The sequence below is a fragment of the Schistocerca nitens genome, chromosome 4, assembly GCF_023898315.1.
Source record: "Schistocerca nitens isolate TAMUIC-IGC-003100 chromosome 4, iqSchNite1.1, whole genome shotgun sequence".
Classification (NCBI taxonomy): Eukaryota; Metazoa; Arthropoda; class Insecta; order Orthoptera; family Acrididae; genus Schistocerca; species Schistocerca nitens.
In genome coordinates, this window is record NC_064617.1 from 930,398,164 (window position 1) to 930,425,557 (window position 27,394).

Consider the following 27,394-nt stretch of genomic DNA (forward strand, 5'->3'; position numbering starts at 1 on the left):
TTAAGCTCTTCTCATTGTCAGTAGTTGGAGGTAAAAATGATAGGAGATGATGTTTGGTGTCTGCTAGCTGAGAATGTTGCTGATGTAGTGATGACTGTAATGATGATTTCTCTTCTTGTAAAGTGAGACATTCTTCTCTGGTGGCACAGTACAATTTATTTGTTGTCTCTACTTGCTGTCTGAGTGATAAAGGTAACAAGTGAATCTCCTGCATGGGTGTTTGGAGTGTGTTGGGTTCAGGATGCAAAAAGCAGGCAGTTGACAAGAGAGCACTGTGTTTTGCAAATACAGAGATAAATGAAAGTGGCAAAGAAAATCCACTGCCAACAGCATTCATTCACATCCACCTGCAGGAACGCCAACCTGAAGTTCAGTCCATTGCCAAAATCAGTGTTCCTACTGTAGTACCATATGTTGTAATGATTGACCTGTTCAGCACCTGGAGGTGACGTGAAATATCTGTGCTCAGTGGAATAGAAGAGCGGACCATAATAATGTTGAGTTTGGAGCTAGACTCTACCAGGAAATGCTGGTTGGTATGCCGGTCTTGTAAATACATCAACCACTGCTGATGGCAGACAGAGGGACCAAGCTCGTTTAGTTCACGCTGGTGGTTCTACAGTAGGCTTTATTGCCATTGCAACCTCTGATGCCTAGCAAAAGTTATGGGCAGCATTTGGGTGTCTGCAAGTAAGAATGCACTTGCATGAAGTGGTACCAAAGTGTGCATGGAACTGACAGCTGTGAGCAATCTGTTGGCCACTGTCTGTATTCCGAGAGGTGGATTGTGACCAGCACCCCTTGGTCAGCTGGGTACAGTGTATTTCAGTCACCAAAGAGTGATTATCCGGTGTGCTCAATACTGTTCAGGTGGCACCTGCTGCAGGGAAGCACAAAATTGGTGCTGCTGCTCCATGTATGATGTGTCAGCAAGTGTTGGAAATGATTGGGTATATTCAGTAGTTGTCAGCCACATCAACGCACAAAAAAATTGCTGAGTGTAAGTTATTCACAGTAGATAGCCTGTTGGATTTGCTGTTTGGGTGATTTACCAAGTCTTTGCAGCAATGCATCCTTTGCTGCTTCAAACTTGTTGAAAGGTGATGATGAGAGAATTACATTACTGACGTTAGCTGTATGCTCACCTATGTGGCACAGTAAATCAATGTTCTTTGCAGCATCGTTGACAATGTTGACATTGATCTACATCTACATCTACATTTATACTCCGCAAGCCACCCAACGGTGTGTGGCGGAGGGCACTTTACATGCCACTGTCATTACCTCCCTTTTCTGTTCCAGTCGCGTATGGTTTGCGCTCAAATCTCTCTAATTTTACATTCGTGATCTCCTCAGGAGGTATAAGTAGGGAGAAGCAATATATTCGATACCTCATCCAGAAACGCACCCTCTCAAAACCTGGACAGCAAGCTACACCGCGATGCAGAGCGCCTCTCTTGCAGAGTCTGCCACTTGAGTTTGCTAAACATCTCCATAACTCTATCACGGTTACCAAATAACCCTGTGACGAAACGCGCCGCTCTTCTTTGGATCTTCTCTATCTCCTCTGTCAACCCGATCTGGTACGGATTCCACACTGATGAGCAATACTCAAGTATAGGTCGAACGAGTGTTTTGTAACCCACCTCCTTTGTTGATGGACTACATTTTCTAAGGACTCTCCCAATGAATCTCAACCTGGTACCCGCCTTACCAACAATTAATTTTATATGATCATTCCACTTCAAATCATTCCGCATGCATACTCCCAGATATTTTACAGAAGTAACTGCTACCAGTGTTTGTTCTGCTATCATGTAATCATACAATAAAGGATCCTTCTTTCTATGTATTCGCAATACATTACATTTGTCTATGTTAAGGGTCAGTTGCCACTCCCTGCACCAAGTGCCTATCCGCTGCAGATCTTCCTGCATTTCACTACAATTTTCTAATGCTGCAACTTCTCTGTATACTACAGCATCATCTGTGAAAAGCCGCATGGAACTTCCGACACTATCTACTAGGTCATTTATATATATTGTGAAAAGCAATGGTCCCATAACACTCCCCTGTGGCACACCAGAGGTTACTTTAATGTAGTAGACGTCTCTCCATTGATAACAACATTCTGTGTTCTGAAACTTCCTGGCAGATTAAAACTGTGTGCCCGACCGAGACTCGAACTCGCGACCTTTGCCTTTCGTGGGCAAGCGCTCTACCATCTGAGCTACCGAAGCACGACTCACGCCCGGTACTCACAGCTTTACTTCTGCCAGTATCTCGTCTCCTACCTTCTGTGAGTACCGGGCGTGAGTCATGCTTCGGTAGCTCAGATGGTAGAGCACTTGCCCGCGAAAGGCAAAGGTCCCGAGTTCGAGTCTCGGTCGGGCACACAGTTTTAATCTGCCAGGAAGTTTCATATCAGTGCACACTCTGCTGCAGAGTGAAAATCTCATTCGGAAATTCTGTGTTCTGTTTGCTAAAAACTCTTCAATCCAGCCACACAGCTGGTCTGATATTCCGTAGGCTCTTACTTTGTTTATCAGGCGACTGTGCAGAACTGTATCGAACGCCTTCTGGAAGTCAAGGAAAATAGCATCTACCTGGGAGCCTGTATCTAATATTTTCTGGGTCTCATGAACAAATCACTGATTTGACAATCACAAACTGAATATTTTATTAATCTGAGAAGTGTGGAAGCTTTGGAGGAATGCATCATACAGTGTAATGGTTTGGTAAGGCACCAACATTGTTGACCCAGCAGTATTGGTGAGTGTAACTCCATCGATTGGTCGCATTGCAGTAGCAGCCCTGGAAATCTTCCGGTGTGGGTCAACCGGCCGAGCTCCACCAACAGTTAAAAATGAATTTGTCGTCTGCATGTCTGGCACAGTAGCACATATCAAAATGGAAGGAGCAACGCAATGCTGTCACACCAGTACACTGATGAAAAAAAAATGGTAACACCAAGAAGGAGTTGTGGATGTAAATGAAAGATGGTAGGCATGTTTCTACATCTGAAAGATGGTGTCTATTCAAATTTTGGACCAGTCGCATAAGAGTGGTGCTAGTAGTGCCACTAGGAGGACGCAATTAAGGTTTGCTTTAAATACACATTGTAACAGTCATGAGCTTTAGTTAACTTTCAGATTGTACGTGATGTGTTGATGTTAGTAAGGAATGCCTTTAAGGTGAAAAAGATACCGTTATCAACATCTAACTTAGTTTGAACAAGGTCATGTAATTGGGCTATGAGAAAGTGGATGTTCTGACTAACATAGTTTGCACAAGGTCATGTAACTGGGCTATGAGAAGGTGGATGTTCCTTCTGTGACTGGTGAAAGGCTTGGCCAGAATGTAGCCATGGTAGTTGATTGTTGGCAGCAGCGAGAATGTACAGTCGCAAGGAGACTGGGCTCTGGATGATCACGTGGCATTACCAAGAAGGAAGACCATCATGTTTAGTGTATGGCTCTGGCGCATTGTACTGCACCTGTAGCAGCAGTTGGCACCACAATGACACACTGAACTGTTACAACTTGGTTACTTTGAGAAGAGCTCTGAGCCAGATGCCCTGTAGTGTGCATTCCACTGGCCTCAAACCACCACTACTTGCAAATTCAGTGGTGCCAAGTGTGGGCTCATTGAAGGGCAGGATGGAGGTTTATTGTGTTTTATTATGAAAACTGGTTCTGCTTCAGTGCCAGTGATGGCTGTGTGTTTGATAGAAGGATACCAGTTGAGGTCTGCAACCAACCCGTCTGTATGCTAGACACAATGGACCTACACCCGGAGTTATGGTGTGGCACGTGATTAAGTACAACAGCAGGAGCACTCTCTTGGTTATCCCATGAAACCTGACTGCAAAATTGTACATCAGTCAGCTGATTCATACTGTCATGCTGCCATTCATGAATAATATTTCAGGGGATGTTTTTCAGCAGGATAACTTTTGCCCATAAACTGCTGTTGTAACTCAACACGCTGTACAGAATGTCGGCCTGTTGCCTCAGCCTGCTCGATCACCACATCCCTCTCCAATTGAGCACATATTGGACATCATCAGATGACAACACCAGCATCATTCACCAAACAACATTAACCATCCCTGCACTGAACAACCAAGTTCAACAGGCGTGGAAGTCAATTTCACAAACTGACGTCTGGCACCTGTACAACACGATGCATGGACATTTGCATGCTTGCATTCAACAGACTGGCAGTTACACCAGTTATTAATGTACCAGTATTTCATATTTTCAATGGCTTATCTTGCACTTACAATAACCTGTGATCTTGCAATGTTAATCACTTAAATATGTTACCTAGACAAACGTATTCCCAAAATTTTATTACTCTACATCAGTTTTTGCTGTTGTTGCAATAATTTGCTGTCAGTGTTTATTGGTACTGAGTGCAGGTTCTGTAGCACAAGTGAACTTAACCCTGTGATATTCTTCCATCAAAGAAATGTCTGTCAGGTCAGTCAAAGGTTACGGTGAATACTGCCGTGTAGGGCTACGTTGAATACTGCCGTGTGGCTTTAGCCCATGAGAGAATAGATGTGGAAGTCAGTCATTTTTTAACCTAAGTGAAACCATATAGTTTAGTGCACTATGCAATCCTCAATTACAGCATCTGAACTAGGCAAAGGCCCTAATAGCTTCTTATGCATTTCAATATAGACTATCTCTGTGATAAACCACATGGTGTGTTCACTGGGTTTGGACAAAAGAAGCTTTTGTTGTGGGTCACCAATGAAGGAATTCGGGTTGTGAAGAGTGTGAATGATATTCAAGTACTGAAGCCCTGAATTATAAACTTTAACACTTTAGTAACTCTTTTACACGAATTGTAATCAGAGTACACTTTACACCATTGTGAGAGGCACAAGAGTGGTACCAAACCAGACAACAAAGATAATCATTTACAAAGAGACACTTTGTTCATTGTTTTTTGTGGCAATGCTGGTGGTCACTGTCAATGTTGGCAGCTGATGCCACCTCACTATCATATTTTACTTAGCGTAATTGTTCTTGCAGTGACTTTGACCATGCTTGCTATACTGATACTGATTGTGAGTGTGACTATATACTGCTGTTTCATGCACAAGTTATGTAATAGGATGCATACAACCACTCCAGCTGATCACATGTCTTGGGAAAGTTTTAGTGCAAAAGTTAATGAGTACTTTTATTTTTCTACTGTCATGAAGGGCAATATTGAAATCTCATGTAAGTTTGTTTTCTGTAATTAAAACTTATTTTTTGTATTTGTGAACTGCTTACTTTTGTTATTGTTTCAAGTAATAGTCACTTATTATTGGGCTTATTTGTTCATTTGATGTTTTAATGTCAGGAGGTGTGTAGATACATGACGAAAGACCCCCGAATATGGTAAAGCTAAAATTTATTTTTTAAAAAAAGATACAGCGATCGACCGTAAGCATTTTCAAAGACATTAATTATGAATGTGCAGTAAGGCACAGACAAATGGGCGAAAAACATCATTCGCTTTTCTTTGTACATGACTTTGTTTCACTCTCTCGTATGTAGGAGGATGTATTGCTCAGAGTATAATGTGCTACGAGTGTTATGTATTATATGTGATTCTGAATAAGAGAAGACTTAAAACAACAGTACTAAGTATTTTTATTGAAGTGAATTGGAGCCAATTTGGGAGGATTTTCTTCATTTTTTGAGACACACTGGTGTCCTTGGAGTTGGTTGCCTGCATCTACAATTGAAATGTAAGAAAGGAAGTCCACACAGCACAATTTTGTACAAGCAGAAAATTTACTAATAATGCAATTGTACTATACTTTAAATGTTTTCCATTTATATTTTTATTTATTAGTACAATAAAACTGGCAACCCAAGTGCCATGACTTCAGGGCACCAGTTGTAAGTAGACATTGTTAACTATTGTTATAGTAAGAAATTTCTATGACATTGTTATTAGTCATAAAAGCTAATTGTCTGTATTTTCTGTTAGCATGAATCATAATGGGGAGCAAGTAAAGCAAAATGACAAAAATTGAGGAGAAAATTTTGGAAAGAAATAAGAATTGGACACAGGTTATGTAAAATTTTCCATAGTAAGCTGTTTTCATCAGCGCAGCAAAGGTAGGACAGGTGCGCAAGTTTCTTGCATTGTTATGCTTGGTAGCACCTCTTTTGATGTAGATAGAAACCTTTTCCTCATTATTCTTTTCCTTGAATTTTACTGTGGAAAATTTACAGGAATTTTTCAGTGTGATATGCATTGTCAATAAAACAGAAAGAAATGCGACATGATAGTTTGCGTATCATAACAGATGTAAAACATGCTTTGACATGGTGTAAATTATATTTGTCAAGTATAATAATTAGCATATGAAATTTTAACATTTTTTGTAAAAATTTTTATTTTTGCATATTCATACAACATGGCAGAAAAATATATGTCCACTGTTGATAGCAATAGCAAAAACACAATCAGCAATGATGGTGTCGAATTGCATGATCAAACAATTGAAGTTCAGGTGCCATACATGCCTACCATAGGAAGTTTAAGTAGGTCAGAGATGACTGTTGCAGGTGTGACAAATGATAGTGACACTCCATTGATGACACAATGTTTACAATTGACAAGACAATGTCACGTATCTCCCAGAGTGGTATACCGCTCATGAATGAAACATTGGAGAGCGATACAAATATGAATCTTGACAACATGTTACAAACATCACTTGTTCACAACACAAACATTAATTTGGAAAGTTCAGCTGACAGCAACCACTGTAATACAACTGATGCAGTGCTATGGCAGTTATTATCTAACATAAACACAAAATTAGATAGTAGCAACTCAAATTTCAGTGACGTGGAACAAGATATAAACACCAAAATTGTTAATTTGACACATGATATGAACATGGTAGAACAGCAACAAAACATTGTTACACAAGATCTAAATACAATGAAACAAGAACAATAATAAGTATTCAAGAATTTGCAAGACACAGTCTCACAGAAATTCACTGACTTAGCCAAAAATTTTTGCACTGAAATTGACAAAAACTTGAATGATGTGAAAAAACAAGTAAAGCATGAAGTACTTTCTGAAGTTAACAGTAACATTATGGAGTTAAAACAGAAGGTATATTCTTTTAATGACCATCATGATCTAGTAGAGCAAAAGATAAAGAAAATCACAGACGCAAACACAAATATTGTAGCCACACGAAACCAGCTGTGTTCGACAGTAAAAAAGCTAACTACTGTTGTTAACAAACTAAACAAACACTATGAAGGTATACCTCTAGCTGTAGAAGAGCGTATGTTAAAGGTAGCAACATTAGAAGTTGACTCAGCATGTGGTAAGAAGGAGAGAGAGAAGATCAATGAAAATCTAAGTGACGTCATTAGTAAAGCTGAAGCAGGTACTTTACATAAGAGTAATACCACTGCAGAGAAGTTAGTAACTGATTGTATGTTATACATTGATGTAGTAGAAAAGGCTATTCAGAAAAAAGAAAATGAAATAGTGACAAAGGTAAACATTAATCTACAAGCCACAGAAGATAGGATCGGCAATCTTTTAGAAGAAAATATTACCAGATCTCAAAATAAGCATGTAAATAATACACAGGCTACAGTGAACAAACCACAACCTGTCAGTATTTATCCACAAATTGAGTCCTGTATCAGGTACCAGTGACATTTGTAGAGTGCAAAATGTAAACTTACCCACAATTCCAACACCTGAACAATTAACAACTGGAATTACAGGTAACTACAATAACAACATAAATACAACTGAAAATGCCACATGTCTATTAACTATTTTTGCAGATGAAGGTTTGCTGAGACATTGACAGTTTCCTGCATTCACTGCTGAAAGTAAAAGAATGAACCCAGTAGTATTTATTAGTGCTTTTCATCATGTATTCCCACGCAACTGGATAGAAGCACAGAAAATCAGATTTGTCATGGGATATATGCAAGGTGAAGTTCTTTTACGGGCAACTGAAGTGGCTGAATGTTACAGCACTTATATCCAATTTGAACGAGCTTACCTTGACAAATACTGGTTTGAGGCAGTACAAGAAAGACTCAAATGCAAGGTTTTCAACCTCACACCACTCAATGGCAAATACGGTAGCCTATGCGGATACTTTGAAAAATACCTGAAGGAGACATGCTACTGGATGAACCCAATATCACAGGTAGATGTGTTAAAAATTTTGAAAAGTTGTTTACTATCAGAGAAAAATTAGTCACAGCACCAGGGCATGACACTGAATATTTCCTGTCAGTGTTCGATTCTATTGACTTAATTTATGGGGAAAGACCTGTACTGAATAGAGCAACAGAAAATCAGGCACAACAACAACATAGTTATGTAAATCAGTCAGTGAAATGTGATCGAAACATACAGCAGGGATGGTACACAACAGCAAAGTTACAGACCCAGAGGTAACAAGTATGCTGACGGGAATGGAAAAAACAAACAATTTAAAAGAAATTTTCAAAACAACTGGAGTAATCTCAATACACGATCGAATTACAAACCACCATCACAAGGCCATATGCCAAATGTAAACAGATACAGTCAGCCGCACCAGTAGCCAACGTGCAGCAACAATGCCATGCCTTACAGATAATGTTATGAACTGCACCAGTACTAATTTGAACCTTATCAGCTACCATTTCCACAGTCACACAGTGGTCGGTACGAATAATGTCATCAATTTGACTTTCGAGTGAGGGAGATGAAACTGCAACTGGTTGGCCAGAACAGTGTTCATAGTCACTTTGTTGCGACCATTTTTGAACTACTCTACCCACTTGTAAAAATTTGCACAATTCACACAACCTTCACCATAACCTTTAGACATTCTACAGTATATATTCACTGGGTTCTTGCCTTCAGCAAGTAAAAATGAATAACAGAACATTGTTCAACTAATGTGGACGTGTCAGACAGACTCGCCATATTGAAATGTATTTTTGAGGTTATAAACAAAACAATGTTTACACATAAGCTGATCAGGGCTCATCCCAGTGATGCCAACTTAAAGCTGTAAAAGTACCAAACTTTCCCTACTAACAGTTTTTACCCCAGACCAACTTGTCTCTTTAATTATTGAATGACCCTCATATTATTATACAGGGTCATATCACCAACAAGTTTAAACTTAACAGAAATTCCATGAACCCTAATAAAAACAGATACAGTGTCAAACAATGAGTATACACACACATGCAGGACTATCAATACAAAATTGCCTAATATATCAGTCTTCATGGAAACTTCATATCAACATTTACACCAGTCAGTGCAAAATCACCATGGCCACCACAAAACACTGGAGGAACTTGTAGATCATCAATAATCTTAGCAGTAACAACATTCATATTCCAGTCCATCTCCACACCTAAAACAGTCTTACAGATGGTTGGACGTTCTAACGCTTTTGACGACAAGAAGTGATGGGGAGCTGGTTTGCCAACTTCACACCTCTCTCACATCAGTTGACTTACTTGGTTCGCACAGCTGATCTTCTTCTCTGGATAGTCAGCCACATCAATCTCCAAAAACTTTTTCTCCAAAGAATAAAGCTGGTTAAGGGAATTTCTCAGACTCTCTCTCTCTCACTCTCTCTCTCTCTCTCTCTCTCTCTCTCTCTCTCTCTCTCTCTCTCTCTCTCTCTCTCTCTCTCTACTCATGAAATAAGTGGATATTCGCAGCATGCTTTTAGTTTAGTCTTCGTATATGTCAACTTCCACAAAGAACAAATTCACCATTTCTCCCATAAATATTCGAAAGTTTGCAAGTCAACCGATTCGTCTCACATTAGACTCGATTAAATACATTTACAATAGCATTGGTTTAACAACCACATAATTTATGAACATGTCTTGCTTCTAGCAAGTCCAAAACATGAATTACTTGCAAGTCTAACCTCATTTCTTCATTTGTCCTTAACAATCATCACAGTCCATGAAAGCACAGAATAATACATAAACACTCCTTGTTCTTCTCTACACATACACTGAAACTCTATGGATCATACAGAAGGTACTTGTCGGCCGCCATTCGGCTGCCGCGTCCACATTTTGCTCATGACCGTTTTTACACCTGCACACAAAAACATGCAATGTGCAGTAGGTCAGACTCCTCTCTCTCACACTTCTGTTTAAAATATTGTGTGTTCGAGAAGGAGAAAAGCCAAGAGGTTCTATAGTTTATGCAGAAATTCTTGAAGCACTACATATTCCCCCCCTCAGATTGAACACGCAATATTTTCTATACAGTCATTATCACATATAATAACAATTCATATTTCAACAGTATACCTTGTTCTTTTCATAACCGTGAATACCCTTTTTCTTATTATTTTTTTTCATTTTACTTTAATTATAAAACATGAACATTTCTATCAATGTTGGAGTTCGTTTTCATATATCTAGGAATCGTGAGAATTAAACCTTTAGTTTCCAATTGTAAGCTCCACGTGTTCATGATACTTGAGTACTTTATTCTTAATTCTAATTCCTTGTACTATTTTTTCCCTTAGTGCGTACTAGTATCATTATTTATAGTAGTTTGTAGTCTGGAGGAACTTTGGGCAACTGAAAGTGTTCTTTTCGACACTTGTAAATTCACATAAAACATAATAATGCTAGTGATATATAGAAGTCAAACTTAACAGAATAATTTCTATTAAATGTGTGACTTCTGTCATGATACTGTCCTTTTCCCATAGGGTCAGCACCTTTAGCTTACATGTGGGTTGATCCTATGAGTGCATTTTCTCTTTCCATTCTGGTAGATATGCCCCTTTATAAAACATTCCTATTCATCAGGCCACAGGTCGTCATATCTCTATGTAGGTATGCCTGCCATATATCCTTAGCAAATGCCGGGTACGTCCCTCTTATCCTTTATGAGTAGGCCTAATGTTTCATTGCCCTAGTATACATCTTTATGTACACTATAATTAAATATTTCCTGGTAAAATAAAAATCTATTTTACACTTCACTCTCACTTCTTAGTACCTCATTTAATACCTAGAGTCCTCCTCTACTTTTCAGCTTCTATAATCTTAGTAGATACTATGTCTACAAATATTATTCAATTCATGGTAGATACTATGTCTACCTATTTTGTTCAAGCCCCACTATCCTACTATTTATCAATTTATCTGAGTATTCACTACACTGACTTTTCTTAAATAAGCATCTCAACAGGAAAGGGAAGGGTAAACTGGCTGGGGTAATAGCAGGAAATTTAAGGGGGGGAGGCACTGCCATGAATGGCAAAATACCAGTGGTTACAGGTGTTGGAGCAGCACCTTTTTTAGGATAGGTTAGACAGAAAGATGTCAAGTTCTACGAGAGGTCGGGATTGAAACAAATCTTCAGTTTGGGAAAGAAATCAAACAGCACAGTTCTAGCAAATTGGATCACCAATCTCACCTGTCAATTATAAATTTTCACCAATCACCAGAAATTTTATCTCCACCAAGTTGTATCTCAGTCCTAGGTAATTGCATAGATGAATTAAAGTCACCCAATCCAGTTGACATAATCTGCCTCTCTGAACACCATGTGACCACTTGTATAGGAACTAGGCCTAAGCACAATGAGAAACTCAGACAGGAGAGTACTGCAAATGTTAAGGAAAGGTTCTCATAAAAGTATAATTAAAAATAATGTAAGTATATTTCATCAAAATATTGGGAGTTTAAAGAATAAAATAGATGAGCTTCTGGTTTGTTTAGAAGATTTAGAGGCTGAGGATGAAATAGATATACTATGCCTGTCTGAGCATCACATTGTTACTGATATGGATAAGGTAAATGTAAGTGGGTATAAGCTCTCTGCACGTGTAATTAGAGAAAATATGGAGAGAGGAGGAGTTGCCATATATTTCAAAAGTTATCATTGTGCAAAAAGTATAGAAACAAAAAAGTTTTGTGTAGAGAAACATATAGAAGCATGTGCCTGTGAGCTTAAATAAAATAAAGGCACATTTATAATTGTAACTGTGTATAGGTTCCCATCGGGAAATTTTCATCTATTTCTGAAAAATTTTGACTCCTTGTTATGCTATCTGTCAGACAGGGGGAAGAAAATTATTATTTGTGGGGACTTCAATGTAGATTCTCTGAAAGATGGTAATAGGAAAAATGACCTTGAAGTATTACTCGGTTCTATCAATTAGACTTCTTTATAGACCAAGATAAGTTTAACCAGATAAATGCTCAGCCTGTTGAGAATGGTCTTTCTGATCATGGTGCACAGCTAGTTACAATATATGACATAGCTCCATTCAGCAGTACTAAACAGTCCTCCAAAGTAGTACGTTCAGTCAACGATTTAACAATTGCAAATTTCAGGGAAAGCCTACAGCAGTTAGACTGGGATGAGGTGTACCATGAACCTGATGCCAATTTAAAATATAATTTATTTCATGACACTTATGTAAATGCATTAGAAAACTGCTTCCCCAAGAAAATAGTTAAATATACTCTTAAGAAACCATGTAACAAACCATGGCTTACTAAGGGTATAAAAATATCTTGTAACTGGAAAAGGGAAATGTATCTGACAGCAAGAAAGAGTAGTGACCCAGAAACTATCAAACATTATAAAAACTTCTGTCCTATATTAAGAAAAGTTATTAAAAAATCCAGAAGTATGTGTATCATGTCTGAAATCAGCAACTCTGATAATAAAATTAAAACAATTTGGAATATTATTAAAAGAGAAACAGGTCAACCAAGAGCACAGGAAGACAGTATTACCATCAAATTGAATGAAAACTTTACGAACAAAAAGTCAGAAGTTGAAAATATTTTTAATAATCATTTTCTAAATGTTGTGGATATAGTAGGATCCAGGTGTCCATTAGAAGATGCCAGGCAGTTAATGGAAGAGGCCATACCTATACAATTTGATACAATTGAAATCTCACCCATTTCTCCCTCTGAAATTAGGAAAATAATGAACTTGCTTAAAAGCAAAAACTCACATGGAATTGATGGCATTTCCATCAAAACACTAAAAGCTTGTTCTCAACAGATAAGTAAGATTCTCAGCCACCTGTGTAATGCCCTCTGGAACAGGGCATTTTCCCTGATAGACTGAAATGTGCTATTGTTATACCTTTGCATAAAAAAGGGGATAGATCTGATGTCAACAATTACCGTCCAATCTCCCTTCTAACAGCTTTATCCAAATTTTTTGAGAAAGTAATGTATTCAAAAGTAGGTTCACATATCTGTGAAAATGAAGTACTAACAAAATGTCAGTTTGGTTTCCAGAAAGGTTTTTCAACAGAAAATGCCATATATGTTTTCACCAATCAAATTTTGAATGATCTGAATAACCGAACACCACCCATTGGGATTTTTTGTGATCTCTCAAAGGCTTTTGATTGTGTAAATCATGAAATTCTGCTAGACAAGCTCAAGTATTGTGGCATGAGTGGGACAGTGCACAAATGGTTTAATTCGTACCTAACTGGAAGAGTGCAGAAAGTTGAAATAAGCAGTTCTCATAATATGCAGATATCAGCACATTCCTCAAACTGGGGAACTATCAAGAATGGGGTTCCACAAGGGTCGGTCTTGTGTCCTTTGTTGTTCTTAATATATATTAATGACTTGCCATTTTGTATTCATGAAGAGGCAAAGTTAGTTCTCTTTGCTGATGATACAAGTATAGTAATCACACCTGACAAACAAGAATTAACTGATGAAATTGTCAATAATGTCTTTCAGAAAATTACTAAGTGGTTCCTTGTAAACAGACTGTCACTGAATTTTGATAAGACACAGTACATACAGTTCCGTTCAGTGAATGGTATGACGCCATCAATAAATATAGACCTTAATCAGAAGCATATAGCTAAGGTAGAATATTAAAAAAATTTAGGTGTGTCCATTGATGAGACATTAAATTGGAAGAAACACATTGATGATCTGCTGAAACGTTGGAGTTCAGCTACTTATGCAATAAGGGTCATTGCAAATTTTGGTGATAAACATCTTAGTAAATTAGCTTACTATGCCTATTTTCACTCATTGCTTGCATATGGCATCATATTTTGGGGTAATTCATCACTGAGGAATAAAGTATTTATTGTACAAAAGTGTGTAATCAGAATAATAGCTGAAGTCCACCCAAGATCATCCTGCTGACATTTATTTAAGGATCTAAGGATATTCACAGTAGCTTCTCAGTATATATACTCTCTTACGAAATTTGTTATTAACAACCAAACCCAATTCAAAAGTAATAGCAGAGTGCATAACTACAATACTAGGAGAAAGGATGATCTTCACTATTCAAGATTAAATCTAACTTTGGCACAGAAAGAGGTGAATTATACTGCCACTAAAGTCTTTGGTCACTTACCAAATAGTATCAAAAGTCTGACAGATAACCAACCAGTATTTAAGAAGAAATTAAAAGAATTTCTGAATGACAACTCCTTCTACTCCATAGAGGAATTTTTAGATATAAATTAAGGGAAAAAAAGTTGTTGTATTAACTTAATTATGTTGTTAAATTAACTTAATTATGTGATGTATTGGAAAATTTGACTCGTTCCACATCATTACGAAATATCGTATTCTTGATCCATGGAGCTAGTATTAATCTAATCTAATCTAATCTACTCCAATCTGGCTTGCGTTCTCCTTCATTACTCATGTTTCCAGCTTACGTATATTCATTGTAAGATCATCATAGTTATCTATACTTATGTACATATGTGATATGGAATCTTCATTATTGTTCTAGATATACATATATCTTCTCCCCTACAACCCTTGGCAGTTCTTACGTCCTTCTGATCTGTGACTTCATTGTTCAGTATATGTATTTCTTTGTGTGTAAGTGTAACTGTGTATGTGTGTTCAGATTCTTCAGCCTACTTATATGAAAATAAGTTGTAGGTTATTGGAAACCATGGAGACTAGGAAGGACTTTTGCGATAGTAGTATATGAATATGGAAAGAGGGAAAAATAGTTAGGTCCTCAAAAAAGAAGTAAGAAAGGGAAAAATAGAAATGGTTGCTAAAATCGAAGAAGAGAAAGAAGATAGCCCCCAAAGACAGAAAACCCTTCCCACACCCCTGCCCCAGGATCCCTACCTTGCCGGTACTTGAGTGAGAAGCTGGAGGAGGTATGGTGTTAAATTGTCTCCTACAGAATGGACATTCCCACCTTCACCCTTGAGGTCCCTGAAGAAAATCTTAGCACCCCTATGGAAATGGCAAATGGTGTAGAACCAGTCACACTTGTTTGTGAGGGTTGTTTGAAAGGTGTGATGTGTGTTCTGTGTTAGCCATGATTTATCTGTTGGTGTAAATCATGCTCTTATTTACACTACCAATCCCTTTAAAAATCAATACAAACCCTCCCGTCTACATCACATTTCATAAAAGGTATAAAATATTTTATACAAAATAGAAAATCCATACACTACAGTATAATGGTTGTTCAGTTAGTTACACGATATTACCTTTTTCCACAAATATAATATTCTATTCTGTTCATTTCGTTTAGAGATCACTGTTTATCTGTGATTCTCTTAAATTGTTTTTTATTTTGTTGTCATATACACTTTTCTCAGTACTAAAATTATAGGATAGTTTAAGGATTCACGAATAGATTACAGAATAATTTAAGATTTGAAGGGAATTCAGCGCAGGAAACTATTTTGGAAGAAACACCGAAAACAACTTGGGATCTGACAGTTGCCACTCTGCCTGTTAACAAAGAACATTAACATCCCTGGGGGATATACAGCTTTATGTCTTTTACATTGTATTTTCCCTTTTCTGATCCAGCTGTTGGATCCACTAAAACTAATGTCTTGGGATGGACTACTGTTTGTGCTCGGTAACGGCCTTCATATTTTTGGAAAAAAATATATGTTTCTTGCTTTAGGGCAGAGCTTTGAAGATGTTGTTCTACTAGAACTAGGACATCGACTTTGTATTGAGGTCCTACAGCTTTCTCATTATGCTTATTCAATGTATGCCCATCTAGCACTAATCGCACACCTCCTGTAAGCTTTTTTACCACTACTAAAGGGGTATTCATAACACTAGAACTACATTCTATTGTATTGTTGTCAGCCATTTTGTCAATTTCCTTCTTAACTGCTTCTTTCAAAGTTACCAGTATTGGATATGACTTACAGAAAAATGGAGTGTCATCTTTGATTTTAAACTTTCATATGTAATCACTGATATTACCTGGACGATCGGAAAATACTACTTCATATGCCATTATAATTTAATATGAATCTTGTTTTTGTTCACTGGTTAATATTACTTTGTTTTGTATGTCAGCTCGGTGTGATACGTGCTCTACATTATTGATCTCTGGTGACAATTGTGCTGTAGCAGTTAATCGTAAACATAGACACTCAGTTGTTTGTTTTGCAACGTAATTATCGGTCACAAATGGTATCCAACATCTACTGTCATCTTTACCAAACAAAGAAGATTTTCCTCAAAATTCAATATGACATTAAATTGTAAAAACAAGTCTAAGCCAAATAACACATCCATATTAATATTTTCTACTATTAAAAGTGTTTGACGAAATGGGATATTTCCAATGTGGCAGTTCACTTGGGTTTCGTGTTTCACAACCTTACTTTTCGTCCCAACTATACCGACTATGTAAACTCCAGTTACTGGTAACAGTGACAAGTAATGTTCAGTCTGTAATGTGTTAAAGAACGTGCTAGAAATGAGTGACACCTCACTCCCTAAGTCTATAAATATGTTAACTTCAAAAGTTTCCACAGTTCCCGCAATTACTGGTTGTGGATTATTGGTAGTCTCGTTCCTTCCAGTAACAACCATTCTTTTCTAGGTATTTTGTGCGAACCAGTCCGCCTAGTGTATCTCTATGACCTGGGCCCCAGTCCTGTATCCATATCGCACTGCGTTCTCCTCATTATTAGTAATCACTGGCTGGTTACCAAATGGAGGTACTACGTTACCACTTTGTGCTCTATTATTACTTGGCACAAATTCCTGCGAAGTTACTGGACCTAAATTCGAAGTTGGATGCTTCTTCTTCTGATAATTATCATTGCCATTATTTGTGTTGCACTGGTGTATTCCAGTTACGCTGGCCTCATGTCTTTTAAAATTATTATTACTGTTCATTTTGTAATTCTGATTTTCACTTTGGTGTACACTCTTATTGTGGTCTTTATTTAAGGCACCAAGTGTGTCCACAAAGGACAACAATTCTTCTACTGTTTTCCACCCACTACATAATATATCTTTCTCGTGTAAATGGGTAATCGTCTTATTAAAATTCTCACTAACCCCTCTTCTTCCATTGGCTTATCTAAATACTTTGCCTGTGTTAAATGCCAGTTGAAATACTTTCTGCTTGTTCCCCATGTATTGCTGTAATACTTCGGGTCCCACAAATCTGATATCAGTTTTTCCTGCACACTAGTGAACCAGTATTTTTCCTTAAATTTCTTCTGGAAGTCTCCCCAAGAAGAATAGTTCTTTATATTTACAGTACCCCACTCTGAGGCTTCCCCTAAAAGGTACCCAACAGCAAATTCAATCTGCTTCGAACCTTACCAGTTCTTCAGCAAAGCTTGGTTAAATCTTTTCAGAAAATGAGTAGGATGTACTTTACCATCTGGCTTAAACTTAGGGAATTGCCTAAGTAACCCTGAATTGGATCCCCATTGTAGATCAATCATTCCCTCACTAGTCAATACCATGTTAGGAGAAGTCACCCTATTATCTGCTTTATCTAGGATAAGTTTGAATTCTTTCTATAGTTCATACATACCTCTCTTGTTCCAAAGAAAAAATGGGAGATATGTTGTCGAAGGCTACTCCCGTGGCAACTTTTCGGACTATCACCTCTTCTACCTGTTCCTCCAGACTACCTATATTTATTATGTCCAAGGTTGCTAGTTTCTCCTTAAAATTTCTTTCTACTTATCTACTCATGTGGTAACACCTCCAATTTGTGATTGGGCTATTGGTATTAACTTATCCTGCTTTTCAACATTTTCTTTCAAAGTATGCAATCTCTGCTTTGCAGCATCAAATGTAGCATTACATACATTTTGAAACGATTCTAACTTCTATGTCAAATCCTGAAGTTGATCATTCTGTGTCTGATTAAAGTAAATGAACAGTTGATTTAAGTGACTGCTTAAAGAACTAGTTAGTTCACCTTTCAAATCTGTCTTGAGATTTTCTACTTTAGTAGCTAAAGCACCAAATTCAGTCTTCAAATTTCCCATACCTTCACATAAATTACTAAAGTCTTTACTTTGTGAATCTACCTTAGCACTTAACAATCCTAAAGTTTCATTCTGAACATCCAGTTTATTATTTAATTGAGTATTCACTGAATCTAACTTAAGACTTTGAGCATTTAAGGCCGCATTTAGTTCCTTTCTTAAAGCTGCTGAATCTGCACTTTGGGCTTTGATTAAATTTACTAATTCAGACCAGTCTGGCACTTCCTTACTCACTATCACAGCCATGACTGGTTCTGAAGTCTCCCCAATTCTCTGTGTATTATCCATATTCCTATTAGTTTTAGATCTAGTAATCATTTAACGAATTAACTCTAAGTATAATAACTACACCAATAAAAGTCACTCTACTGTTTGTATCCCTTCTTGCTAAGGTACTAAAGTTCTATTTTGCACTCACCCAGCGTAGAATTCTCGTGACATAGGTATGCGGATGTGACGGCAAGTCAGCACCGGTGAACAGCAAACCGGCGGCGTCAGGCATTGGTGTCGATGTTGGCGTCGGTAGGCAGCTGTGTAAACAGGTCAGCACAAGTGAACCGCAACTGGTGCCGGTGGCATCGGATGTTGTTTCCGCATCAGCATCACTGCGATGTGTGTGTGAGTTGTATATTCCCCCCACTGGATCTTCTTACTTGAATTATTCTCGTTGTATCTGTTCTTAGTCTAATATGCTGAGGCCTTCTTTTCATTCTTTTAATGTTATTACTTCCTTATGTCTTCCCTTTTGTTGCATCCACAAATTTTTCCATTTCATTTTTGGACTTAATCCAGTTACATGAAACAGTTCTCTTGTCTTGTTATATCTGGTTGCTATGGCAATATATCATATCTTCTTCGATTTTTCCTCAAAATTCCCATTTTTTCGAGTCCATTTCACCGGTCACCACACTGTAATGCTTTTTGATGATAGAACTTGCTGATTAAATATACAAATTTTATGTTTTCACTAATTAACAATGTTTCGGACTATGCAGAATAACATTCTCACATTTCACATGTAAATACCTCCGTCTTCTCATATTTCACTCTTATTTCGAGCTTTAGAAACGCATTAATTAACATTGATAAGCAAATTGGTTTAAGAACCACTTGTAATTCATGAAAATGTCTTGCTTCTAGCAAGTCCAACACATGAATTACTTGAAAGTCTAACCTCATTTCTTCATTTATCCTTAACAATCATCCCAATCACTAAAATCACAGAATACTCCTTGTTCTTCTCTACACATACACTGAAACTCTATGGATCGTGCAGCAGGTACTTGTTGGCCACCATTCGGCCGCTGCAGCCACATTTTGCTCGTGACTGTTTTTAGACCTGCACACACAAACATGCAATGTGCAGTAAGTCAGATTCATCTCTCTCACACTTCTTTTTAAAATATCGTGTGTTCGAGACAGAGGAAGGCCAAGTGGTTCTAGAATTTACGCGTAAATTCTCGAAGCACTACAACATCTATGAAACACATGATGCACTTGGCTGCAAGGCATCTTGGCGAATGAGTAACAATGTTGGTAAGTTCCTATGGGACCAAACTGCTGAGGTCATTCGTCCCTAGGTTTGCACACTACTTAACCTAACATAAACTAACTAACACTAAGGAAACACACACACACACACACACACCTGAGGGAGGACTTGAACCTCCGATGGGGAAGCCGTGCGAACAGTGGCAAGGCGCCTCAGACTGCGTGTCTACCCCACACGGCAGTGAGTAACAATGTCAGTGCAGTTACTTAAACAGGAAAGTGCAAACTGGATGATGCAAGTAAATGATAATGGACTTAGAATAATTTCAGCCGCCAGAGTCATTGTCCCAAACAGACAGTGAGGCTGTTCTAGCGCTGCACATGGCACGTGCATGAGTGTTATCAATGGCCCTACAGGTTCTTGATAGACTATTCTTAAATAACATTATACACAAGTCACATCATCAAAAAATTTAGACTTCATAGAAATTTCATGACTCCTATTAAAAACAGATACAGTGTTAGCTTTAGATAATTTACACCTGCGATAAGTATGCACATGCATAGGTTATCAATAAAAAAAATTGACATATATCAGTCTGTGTGGAAACTTAGGTTATATTACCATAAAATTTTGGTATACAATCAAATCAAGGCTAAATGTTGCATTTGTTCATGTTTTTCTACATTATGTACATTTGTTACTAGGATGGAAAAAGTTTCACGCCATAATTAATTGCATATTGAACTTTTATGGCAACATATTCTAAAGTTTCAAGGTAGACACATATGTGGCAAATTTTGTATTGATAAATCTATGTGTGTATGTGTGTACTTGTCTGATGTGTAAATCATCTAAAGATGACACTGTGTCTGTTTTTATTAAGAGTGGTGGAATTTCTATGAAGTTTAAATTTGTTGATGATATGACTGTGTACAATAGTATTTAAGTATATTACATTGAAAACCTGTAGAAGTTAGTGTAGTAACACTGTTCACGTTTACGTCGCACTTCACTTAGCGTAGACCGGGACTGTGTCCTAGGCGTGCCCGATGTTAACTGACTGGGCACGGCCCATGCTGCCGGAGTTGTTGTTGTTATGCCGGCAGAGGTCGCGTCCGAATTCTCACGTGCCCTCTGGTTGACGGGACTCTACTTGCGGCAACTACCGTCCGTGACGCGCCGTGCCGATGTGTGCCTCCCGTGATACTTCTGGTGGCTACTGCAGTTAGAGATGTCTTTACAGGAAAATTTGTCTCTTAGTTCCTGTTGTGGACTTTTTGTAAACATTGTGGTGGATATGGTGTTTATTATTCTAAGATACCTAACTTGGATGTGTCCATTAACTGTTTTCGTATTAGTGAGTTTTAGGGTTGCTATTTGTCCTTCAAGATAGGCCACTTACTAAGCCTGCATGTAAATATCGTTATTATGTGCAGCCAGGGAAACAATGTTGGTAGCAGTCTTGCTGCAGTCATCTACCCCTGTTGGGAATGACCTCATCAAATGCATGTTAAAGCAAGACATCTTCATCTTGGAAATTTGCTTTGTCATAGTTAGAGCACGTGGCAGACTTCATTTAACTGGTGGATGCTAGGAAAATGCAGTCAGTATACAAAACATTACTGTAATATTCTGAAAAATCTGACTGGGCAGACACTTCAAGATACACATCACCCATATGGCAACACCCTACCTACAGAGGGACCACGAATACATAGTTAGGGTGGTTAAGGTGCACACAGAGGCATTTAAGCAGTCATTATGCCAGCACTCCATACATAAATGGAACAGAAAGAAACCATAATACATAGTACAACATGGTATACACTCTGTCATGCACTACAAAGGGTTTGCAGTGTATGGTTGTCAATGTAAGTGGTCAGATCGTAGGCTCCCAGTGTTGTAAATACCACTTCTTCACTTAACCAAAGCCTCCCATTTGTATTACCTACAGCTGAGTTTATGCAGTCATTCAACTCAATATTTCTACACTGTCCTACCCCCAACTTCAAAAGCCATCCAAACTGTATGTCCCTTTACAACATACTGGGTAAGTCAGTATCAACTCAGTCTTAGAGACACAGCACAAAACATACTTGAACACAACTATATGTGGTTCACAGCTAACAGTTTAGCTCTTCATCTGTCAAAAACTCATGTTACATGATTTATAATGACAAGAATGATCTGCCAGCACCAGAAGTAGACATTAATGCTCAGACACTAAATTCAATATACTGTATAAAATTCTTTGGTTTCAAGTTACATAACAAGTGGAAGTGAAATCAACAGATAGAAAAACTAATACAGAAGCTCTGTTTAGTGTTTTATGCCCTCAGAAAAATCTCTCACTCTTGTGTGGACCTAGAGACAAGAATGTTGAGTTATTTGGTATACTTTTACTCCCTGTTGTCTTATGGAATTATCTTGTGGGGCAAAGCATGTAAAGTTAACTGTTTGTTCAGGAGAAATGAGCGTATTGTGTAAAGTAGAAAATTGTGCATCTTGCAGAAGCCTTTTTAAGGATCTTGGAAATTTAGCATACACTTCCCAATACATTTACTTCTTAATAGCTGTTGTTGCTGATAATAAAAATCAGTTTCAGCTGAACTGTGATTCAAAAAATTGCAATACAAGACACAAAAATAATTTTCATGTAGGGTTTTCCCCCATGCTCAAGGTTCAGGATGGAGCTGTGTTCTCTGCTGGTAAGATATTCAATAACTCCCATCTGACCTAAATGAAAACATTGGATATTGTTACCAATTAAATGAAGGGCTAGTAGAAATCCTTGGGTAACAGAAGATATATTGAATTTAATTGATGAAAGGAGAAAATATAAAAATGCAGTAAATGAAGCAGGCAAAAATGAGATCGACAGGAAGTGCAGAATGGCTAAGCAGGGATGGCTAGAGGACAAATGTAAGGATGTAGAGGCTTATCTCACTAGGGGTAAGATAGATACTGCCTACAGGAAAATTAAAGAGACCTTTGGAGATGAAACACTTGCATGAACATCAAGAGCTCAGATGGAAACCCAGTTCTAAGCAAAGAAGGGAAATCAGAAAGGTGGAAGGAATATATAGGAGATCTATACAACGGCAATGTACTTGAGGACAATATTATGGAAATGGAAGAGGATGTAGATGAATATGGAATGGGAGATACGATACTGCGTGAAGAGTTTGACAGAGCACTGAAAGACCTGAGTTGAAACAAGGCCCCCGGAGTAGACAACATTCCATTGAAACTACTGACGGCCTTGTGAGAGCCAGACCTGACAAAACTCTACCATCTGGTGAGCAAGACATATGAAACAGGCGAAATACCCTCAGACTTCAAGAAGAATATTATAATTCCAAACCCAAAGAAAGCAGGTGTTGACAGATGTGAAAATTACCGAACTATCAGTTTAATAAGTCACAGCTGCAAAATACTAATGCGAATTCTTTACAGAAGAATGGAAAAACTAGTAGAAGCTGACCTCAGGGAAGATCAGTTTGGATTCCGTAGAAATGTTGGAACATGTGAGGCAATACTGACCCTACGACTCATCATAGAAGCTAGATTAAGGAAGGGCAAACCTACGTTTCTAGCATTTGTAGACTTACGGAAAGCTTTTGACAATGTTGACTGGAATACTCTCTTTCAAACTCTGAAGGTGGCAGGGGTAAAATACAGGGAGCAAAAGGCTATTTACAATTTGTACAGAAACCAGATGGCAATTATAAGAATCGAGGGGCATGAAAGGGAAGCAGTGGTGGGGAAGGGAGTGAGACAGGGCTGTAGCCTATCCCCGATGTTATTCAATCTGTATATTGTGCAAGCAGTAAAGGAAACAAAAGAAAAATTTGGAGTATGTATTAAAATCTATGGAGAAGAAATGAAAACTTTGAGGTTCGCCGATGACATTGTAATTCTGTCAGAGACAGCAAAGGACTTGGAAGAGCAGTTGAATGGAATGGATATTGTCTTGAAAGGAGGATATAAGATTAACACCAACAAAAGCAAAGTGAGGATAATGGAATGTAGTCACATTAAGTCGGGTGATGCTGAGGGAATTAGATTAGGAAATGAAACACGTAAGTAGTAAAGGAGTTTTGCTATTTGGGGAGCAAAATAACTGATGATGGTCGAAGTAGTGGATATAAAATGTAGACTGGCAATGGCAAGGAAAGCGTTTCTGAAGAAGAGAAATTTGTTAACATCAAGTATAGATTTAAGTGTCAGGAAGTCATTTCTGAAAGTATTTGTATGGAGTGTATCCATGTATGGAATTGAAACATGGACGATGAATAGTTTGGACAAGAAGAGAATAGAAGCTTTCGAAATGTGCTGCTCCAGAAAAATGCTGAATGGGTAGATCACATAACTAATGAGGAAGTATTGAATAGGATTAGGGAGAAGAGAAGTTTGTGGCACAACGTGACTAGAAGAAGGGATCGGTTGGTAGGACATGTTTTGAGGCATCAAGGGATCACCAATTTAGTACTGGAGGGCAGCAAGAAGGGTAAAAATCATAGGGGGAGACCAAGAGATGAATACACTAAACAGATTCAGAAGGATGTATGTTGCAGTAGGTACTGGGAGATGAAGAGGCTTGCACAGGATAGAGTAGCATGGAGAGCTGCATCAAACCAGTCTCAGGACTGAAGACCACAAAACAACAACAAATGAATATTGAGCACATATGTCAAAAACTACTGTTTTTACAAATTACCTGAATATCTACACTACTGGCCATTAAAATTGCTACACCAAGAAGAAATGCAGATAATAAACGGGTATTAATTGGACAAATATATTATACTAGAACTGACATGAGATTGCATTTTCACGCAGTGTGGGTGCTTAGATCCTGAGAAATCAGTACCTATAACAACCAACTCTGGCCGTTATAATGGCCTTCATACGCCTGGGCATTGAATCAAACAGAGCTTGGATGGCGTGTACAGGTACAGCTCCCCATGCAGCTTCAACGCGATACCACAGTTCATCAGGAGTAGTGACTGGCGTATTGTGACGAGCCAGTTGCTCGGCCACCACTGACCAGATGTTTTCAATTGGTGAGAGATCTGAAGAATGTGCTGGCCAGGGAAGCAGTCGAACATTTTCTGTATCCAGAAACGCCCATATGGGACCTGCAACATGCAGTCGTGCATTATCCTACTGAAATGTTGGGTTTCACAGGGATCGAATGAAGGGTAGAGCCACAGGTCGTAACACATCTGAAATGTAACGTCCACTGTTCAAAGTGCCATCAATGCGAACAAGAGTTGACCGAGACGTGTAACCAATGGCACCCCATACCATCACGCCGGGTGATACGCCAGTATGGCGATGAAGAATACACGCTTCCAATGTGCATTCACCACAATCTTGCCAAACACGGATGCGACCATCATTATGCTGTAAACAGAACCTGGATTCATCCGAAAAAATGACATTTTGCCATTCGTGCACCCAGGTTCGTCATTGAGTACACCATTGCAGGCGCTCCTGTCTGTGATGCAGCGTCAAGGGTAACCGCAGCCATGGTCTCTGAGCTGATAGTCTATGCTGCTGCAATTGTCGTCGAACTGTACATGCAGATGGTTGTTGTCTTTCAAATATCCCCATCTGTTGACTCTGGGATTGAGACATGGCTGCACGATCCGTTACAGCCATGCGGATAAGATGCCTGTCATTTCGACTGCTAGTGATGTGAGGCCATTGGGATCCAGCATGGCATTCCGTATTACCTTCCTGAACCCACCGATTCCATATTCTGCTAACAGTCATTGGATCTCGACCAATGCGAGCAGCAATGTCGCGATACAATAAACCGCAATTGCGACAGGCTACAATCCGACTTTTATCAAATTCGGAAACGTGATGGTACGCATTTCTCCTCCTTACACGAGGCATCACAACAACATTTCACCAGGCAATGCCGGTCAACTGCTGTTTGTGTATGAGAAATCGGTTGGAAACCTTCCTCATGTCAGCACGTTGTAGGTGTTGCCACCGGCGCCAACCTTGTGTGAATGCTCTGAAAATCTAATCATTTGCATATCACAGCATCTTCTTCCTGTCGGTTAAATTTCGCATCTGTAGCACTTCATCTTCATGGTGTAGCAATTTTAATGGCCAGTAGTGTAGATTTATGGATTCACAAGTTCTGTTAGCTACGTGGTGAGTGTTAATGTTTGTTACAAGGTCCAGTCACATTAATGAGACCACTGCCTATATTCAGCTTCGGCGTGCAATAACCACTCACAGACAGCAGATAGGGGTATTAGCAGTGGAGGATATATAAAGCTTGTCAGGGGGACATGGAAAGCAGTGCATTGTCAGCTTAATGTGGAAACAGTGATTTAACTGATGTACAGAAAAGCATGATCATTGGTTTACAGACCAATTGTGGAAGCATATCCAAAATGGCTAAGTTTGTAAACTGTTCATGTGCTGCCGGAAATTAAAGTATACTGTGCATGGCAAAAAGGCACTATCCAAAACCATCACTGAGGCAGCTGAGGTGTACCTCGGGTCATAGATGACACGGATGAATGAGGGCTGGGATAATGTGTATGGTTGAATAGATGAGCAATTGACTGCCCATTTGATCCTTTGGGCCACCAACAATGTCTGATTAAAGACCGTTCAGTGCACGTTGCTGTGTACGGGACTCTGCAGAGGTGCCTGGTATGCGCAGCTATGCTGACAGCTGTTCACCAGTGACAAAGGCTGTAATTTGCACCCCAATACTGGAACTGAACACCCACTAAGTGGTGACAGGTAGCCTCTTCTGATGAATCACATTATATGCTCCATTGGACAGATGGCTGTGAAACATTTTAAAGTAAACAAAGAGAGAACATTATGGGCAACTGTTTTTGCTTCTCCCTCTTAACATATCTATAACTTGACTTGTTCCACATCCACAAATGCTCCCCTTCGTGATGGGGTTTTCTGGAACATGATTTGTGAATGAGGATGAATGAGAGTAATTTCACATCCATCGACTATCACCTCTTCCTACCCTGCACCTCATGAAACAAGCCACTTGTCAGTATTTTTAAGACTGTTATTCTGAAGATGGTGTGATGACCTGAGTTCTGGAGTGCCCAGAGTTCCAGGTAAAATGGATTCAATTCAGATGTTTTAGAAAAGCTTGTTCCATGGCACAAAAATTGTTCTTGAAAGATTAGTTTGACATAGTTCTCCATTCCTGGCATTTGCCAGCTATCCACTCTATCTCAGCAAAGCTGCTGCAACTCCTATAGGCCTTATTGATGATCTTCCTCACACAAGGTGTGGAATTTTTGTTTTTCTTAAAGAATCTTTAGTTGTTCATCAACATCAACTTTGTCCCCTTCAGAGTAATCCCCATCAGATACAATACATTTGTGGTAGCACTTTTTTCAATCTTGGAAGCACATCTGGTACTCACTTTTTGTTATGGTGTTCAGCTCCTTCATAAATTCTGTTTTTATCTCATCAGTGGTGACAAAATGACGTCCTTTCATTGTTCTATTCTACATCTACATTGCATCTACATCTGCATTTATACTCCGCTAGCCACCCAATTACATTTGTGATCTCCTCGGGAG

The 27,394-nt window shown here is 38.6% G+C and overlaps 1 protein-coding gene across 2 annotated transcripts in view; it reads left to right on the forward strand.

Moving 5' to 3' along the window:
• LOC126253560 (uncharacterized) overlaps nt 1–27,394 on the forward strand; it is a 107,599-nt gene that overhangs the window by 36,717 nt on the left and 43,488 nt on the right. For both annotated transcript variants that reach the window (XM_049954970.1, XM_049954969.1), the window contains exon 2: nt 5,998–6,128. The gene's annotated coding sequence lies outside the window, so the exon portion shown is untranslated. The remainder of the gene's footprint in view (nt 1–5,997; nt 6,129–27,394) is intronic.